Raw genomic sequence first — 6494 nt, forward strand, 5'->3', positions numbered from 1 at the left:
TTGGTGGATAGGGGTTTTCACCCCATCAACACTTAAGATCCTTTGAGTTTGATGAGACTTGAAGTCCAAACCATCATGATCCAAGGACAACAAAATTTCCCAAAGTCACACAAATAAAAATGCAATTAAATTAAATAAGAATGCATCAAAGGTATTTTTTAAATGAATTTAAAAATAGAAATAAAGTGAAAAATCTATAAATTCCTTCAAAACACCAAATAAATGGCGAAGAAAAATATGGAAGATTGAAAATAAAATAAGAAACATATAATAAAATTCTCAAAATTTAAAAATGCAAAAAATTATTTTTTAACCAATTAAAATAAAGGAGAAAAGAGAAAATTCATGAAAATTAGAAAATCAGTGAAATAAAATGTGAAAAAATAAACATTAGATGAAGAAAAATAAAGAGAATTTTAGAAATTATTTTGGTATTTTTTCTTAAAAAAATGAAATTACTATGAATTTTTAAAGAAAAAGAAATTAAAAATAATAAAAGAAAAAAAATTAAAATTAGAAAAAACAAGGGGCATTGGATCACGCCTCATTAATTGACGTGGCAGATCCAACACTCCAAATATTATGATGCACGATGGAACACGCTGCAAGCTGAACACATGATCCAGTTTAAATCCACCCAATAAAAACATTTCATTTTGCCAACATGTCGGATCAAACTCAGACAACCTGAGAAAGCTCTGGTCTTCTTCTCCGGTGAGCTCTCACCGGAATTTCATCGTTTGGTAAATTCAAAACACAGGACCACCACCATTGTGATCCTCTTCTCATCCCGAATTCAACCTTATGCTCCAAACACATTTATGTGAGCTGAGCAAATGGACTTTCAGAGAAGTTTCAGAAACAAGCAAGTCACAAAGAATAAATAAATGATGAACACGATCAATCAACATCAGATAAGTTAGGGGAAAGCATCAAAGAGTGAAGTGAAGGTAGAGAAAAACAAGAAAGTGGGGTTTGAATTGTATTCATGGACAATAAAAAACTTTTGGCAACACTACACATACAAAGATAATAACAAACAACACAGAAGTTTATCCTGGTTCGCTTGAAAATCGAAGCTACTCTAGTCCACCCGACCAAGGTGATTTTTCCTTCAATAAGTACTTAATCCAATAATCTAGAGAGATTACTACAAACGTCTAAGAGTACACTGATCTCTTAGCCCTCTCAAGTCTACAGACTTCACAAGTCACTTGAGGAAATTTACAATAACTATTTTAGAATTACAATAAAGTGTTTAGTGCTTCTAGATAAGTAATATGAACACAGTAAGAACAAAGATCAAACATCACACTTAGAGCAACAACTCATGTGATAACATAAGACAAAAATTAAGTGTATGACTAGATTATGATGTGCAGAATTCTTGTGTAATAGCTTCGTGTTCTTGGTATGATGATACTTGGGCCATTTTATAGTGCTTGGAGATAATACGGTTGAATGGAGACTTGATGTTGATATCTTGCCAATTATGGGACTTTAATGACATTAATTTTATTGTCCTTTCCATAGCAGTTTTGGAGAGTATTCAGTATTATATAGAGATTCATACCATATTTAGAATACTTCTATGTTAAGTTATTGATTCTGGTCTGTTGGGCGTGATTTAGAGTGCATGGAATTCAGATTCTTTTCTCGGATCTTGTATTCTTTAGATAGTTGTCTATTGTGTCTTCTTCAGAGGTTCTTGAATGATCTCCAAATAGAAAGTCTTTTGATGTAAGGATCTTTAGAGTTTTAATATTTGGGATCCTTCCGATAACTTAAGATGCATAGTTTCCAGAATCTTTAGAGGACAGTTTCTGCAGAACCAATTCTTGTTCTAACAATCTCCTACTTTTTGATGATGACAAAAACTTTAGACAATTGATGAAACGATGGTACTTCACAAGATAGATAAGAATTAAATTAGAGTATGACTCCCCCTGATATTGGAAATCTCCCTCTAAGTCTGGTATTCAGAGAGTTTAGAGTTCCATACCAGAGCCTCTTTTGTGCTTAGCTTGTTTCTCAGATGCTTCAAGTAAGAACACTTTAGATTTTACAGTTTATTTAAATTATTAGAATGTAAGCAGCACATTGTGAGATTTAGATATTAATTTCATCAGAAGGTTGTTCATTTATTTCTCCCGCTTTTTGTCATACTAAAAAAGAAGATAGTAAGAAAAACATGTAAAGCAAAACAAAATTTCATTAGATAATCTGAGGGAAGTAAATAGAAGAAAAAAAACTATATAGGCCAAAAAACGTAAGTGAAAAGCACAACATAAAGTATAAGATGCCTAAGAGTTTGGAGGAGGAGGAGGCATCCTCTAAAGTAGCTGAGTCAGGAGAGTTTGAATGTTGGAGTTGACAAAGTATTATTGATCGAGTCAGGGTCTCACAAGTTGTTGTTCCTTCTGGAGTTCTTCCAGAGTCTTGAGCACTAGCGGAGCAAGGTCATAGTTTGAGGACTCACCTTGAGTCAGAGCAATTTCCTTTGCCTTAGCAGCTTCCTATTCAGTAATATGTGCTGCTTCTTCAGTGTCAGCCTTGGCTTTAGCTTCAGCTTCAACAACAACAACAACCTCAACGACAACTTTTTCTTCGGCTTCCTTTCTCACCTGCTCTTTAACTTCTAGTCTTGCTTATCTGGCAAGACATGCCTCTAGCTCTCCTCAGCTTCTCTGATATATTCATTTCTGACTTGTTCAAAGAGTCCTTTTAGCTTGATGACCTCATATGTTGTCCATCTGAGAAATACATTCCACTGATTCCTTACTTCATAAGGGTTATCACTTAGGCTACATTTTCCAGACAGTGTTCTGAGCTTCACAACTGAAGATTATGAAAATAAAGCAAATGAGTCTTCCAGGATTAGGAAGGTAGGTGCAGGTTCAGATAATGGATTAATGGGTTCAAATATGGTGTGGGTGGTTTTAGTGGGAGGTTCAGAGGGTTGTTCGGATGGGGGTTCAGATGAAGGTTCAGAAGGTGGTTTTATTTGAGGTTCAGAAGGTGGTTATGTTTGAGGTTTAGAAGTTGGTTATGTTTCAGGTTCAGAAGGTGAAGGCACATAGGTTTCTGGGACAGATGGAGGTTGGTTAGATAATGCTATGGCTTGGAGTTTGGCCAATGTTGGATATGAAGGGTCAGGAATTTCTGGTTGTTCAGAGTCAGAAGATATGTCGTAATATGGAGGGGAAGAGGGAGTGGGTGAAGGAGGAGAAATGGATTCATTAAGATACCTAGCTACAGATAAGGGGAGTGTTATTGTTTCTAGGTTGAGTTTATGTGGAGGAGATGAGGGTTTGTTGGGTTCAGAGTTATGGGGTTCAGAAGGAGTTGGAATTGATATGGTTGGTTCAGATGGATAGTAGGTGGGGAGAGGTTGAGGTATAGAGAAAAATATTTTCTTTAAATTATAATTTAAAGGAGCTTCAGATGGATGAGACTTACTTTAAATAGAGGAGTCTAGAGGCGCAGGTGATCTGGTTTCTGAAGGTTCTCCCAGCTTCAGGGCCTTCTTCTTCTTGGACTTCTCAGAAGGATCTCTCTTCCTTTTCATGAAGTTAGGAGGCTGCTCTGGAAGACAGTCCATTGAGAACTCTGAGATATCCATTCCTTGAGATGCCCAATCCTAGAGGTAATGGGCAATGGCCTCTAGAGGATCTATCTTGGAGAAAAGATAGAGATTATTAGGTATCTTTCTCTGATCCTTCAGAGCTTCCTAGGATGTGTCTAGAGTTGGATTGACTAAGACTTTTTCAATGACCCCCATGCTCTTCAGATTTCTGGCATTCAGAGGCTTGCCAACATCTATAGTCACATATTCCATCATGTTGATGGAGGTCAGATGGTCCACCATCCCACTCTCTATCAGGACGTCCGAGATGAGCCTTCCCAGAGGTATGCAGTTTATGGGCTTCATGTGGTTTCTTGTGTCCCTAATTGAATCCCTCAAATACTTGAATAGTAGGGAGGGTAGATTCAACTTTAATCCCTTGTGGATGCAATACAAGATACATTTCTGATTTGTATTGATGTAGTCAAATGAGTTTGAAGCTAGACAATGGTGGATGGTACCCAAAATGATCTTCAACCAGACACTTAGATTCTGGTGAAGTTCCTTGTTCTTGGAGGTTTTCCCTTGTGGATTTATGTTTGAAGTTGTGGGGACTATCTCCTGAAAAATGTATTTTGCCCTAGGGTTGATATTATAGATCCTCCTACCCCCAGTTCTTTCCATGTCCAGAAGCTTGGCTATGGACTTTTCAGTGATGGCCATTTGACTCCCAGTACATACGAAACAATACAATGGTCATCACAATATGCAAATCACCATAATTACTTGACGAGGAAGGTGTAGACAGGACCAGCCTTTGGAAATAATTTCCCCAACCTTGTTTCTCAAATTCTATAGTGAGATCAATGCCATTACGCTTTAAATTGTCGAAGTTCACTAGAGATTCATAGAGAACTTCCAATTTCTCAAATGGCGTTGCACGGTTGATGTGAGGAGGGTGATCAAGAACGTGGGGTTCCTTGTAAGCAGTTGTTGAGGTTGTAGAAGTTTGAGTAGTGGTTGGTTGTGGAGCTTCAACAAGTTGTTCATTTGCTTCCATTTGTTGAGAGTAGTTGTAGACCTGTTGTTATTGAGAATCCATTTGGAGAAGATGAAGATTGTTGTTGAATGCTGATGAACTTGCAGAGATTTAGAGCACAAGAGGGTTTATGTAGGTTTGTGAGTGAAAAGTGTGAAAGTGAGTAATGTGAAAAATATATATATGCAACATTTAACATGGAAAATGACAGCGTTAAAGGAGAATAGGAAACATCAAATTAATTAGTTTAGAATTATGATTTGACACGCTTGGGGAGAATTAATTAGAACTAATGATGGTTGTCTAATCCCAAAAGTATGCACGTTGCTCGAGGAGATCTCAACAGTCTGGCTCTTGAGTTCTGTGCTAGACAGTTGTCTAGAAGATCCAAGGTCAGACGTTAGAGAGGCCACATGTTGATGTTTCTGACATCAAGAATACCAAAATATTTTTGATTCAGAGGGGTTCTAATTCAGATTTCATCTAACTGGTAGAAGTATCAGAACCAGAACCAGATGCCAATAATATATTTAAGTTAGAGCCTATTTTAACAAATCAGAGGAGAAACACAAGTTCATAATCACTCTGGGCAATCTTCCATGTTTAAATGTTTCAGAATGAAAGAGAATCTATCTTCAGCTAAGGGTCTTGTGAAGATATTAACCCATTTGTGGTCTGTATCTATGAATTTTAAAAGTATGACCCCTTTCTGAACATAGTCTCTGATAAAATGATGTTTAATTTCTACGTGCTTCGCTCTAGAAACAAAATAGGATTCTTACTTAAACATATGGCAGTAGTATTATCACAAAAAGATATGGATGTTACTTTCATATATTTGAAAGTCCTCAAGCTGATTCTTCATCCAGAGCATCTGAGTGTTGCATAGTGAAGTTGAGATGTATTCTGCTTATGCAGTTGACAATGCAATTTTTGATTGTCTTTTGCTAGCCCATGAGATGAGATTTCCTCCCAGAAACTGACAGTTTCTAGATGTGCTTTTACGCTCAAGTCTGTCTCCAGCGTAATCTGCATCACAGTACCCAGAAAGCCTATACTCTGATGTTTTCTTATACATCAGGTCAAGGTTAGGTGTTCCTCTTAGATACCTCAGATTTCCTTTAACAACAGTTAGGTAAGATTCCCTTGGATCTTATTGAAATCTAGCACAGAGACACACGCTGAATAAAATATATGGACGCGTAGGAGTCAAATAGATAAGAGAACCTATCATACCACGATAGAGTTTCTGATAAACCTTTTGACTTACCTCTTCTTTCTCCAGAATGCAGGTAGGATGCATGGGAGTCTTTGTTGGTTTACTTTCTGACATTTCAAATTTCTTCAGAATGTCTTTTATGTATTTGCTTTGATATACAAAGGTAACATCTGAAGCTTGATTGATTTGAATCCCTAGAAAGAATTTTTGTTCTTACATCATACTCATTTCAAATTATGCCTGCATTAACTCAGAAAACTCTTGACAAATAGAAGGGTTAGCAGAACCAAAAATTATATCATCAACGTATATCTGACAGATCATAAGGTCGTTTCTGATGTTTTTACAAAAGATAGTGGAATCGACTTTGCCTATAATAAAATTATTTTCTAGAAGGAAAGAACTTAGTCTTTCATACCAAGCTCTGTGAGCTTGCTTCGGACGATAAAGAGATTTTTTCAATTTAAAAACATGTTCTGGATATTTTGAGTTTTCAAAACCAGGAGGCTGATGAACATACACCTCTTCAGAAATGTATCCATTCAGAAACGCACTTTTGACATCCATCTGATATAGTTTGATGGAGTAGTTTACATAAAAAGATATAAGTAAGCGAATAGATTCTAACCTGGCGATTGGAGAAAAGGTTTCATTGTAGTCAATACCTTCTT

This window comes from Lathyrus oleraceus, chromosome 5, assembly GCF_024323335.1.
Source record: "Lathyrus oleraceus cultivar Zhongwan6 chromosome 5, CAAS_Psat_ZW6_1.0, whole genome shotgun sequence".
NCBI classification, from domain to species: domain Eukaryota; kingdom Viridiplantae; phylum Streptophyta; class Magnoliopsida; order Fabales; family Fabaceae; genus Lathyrus; species Lathyrus oleraceus.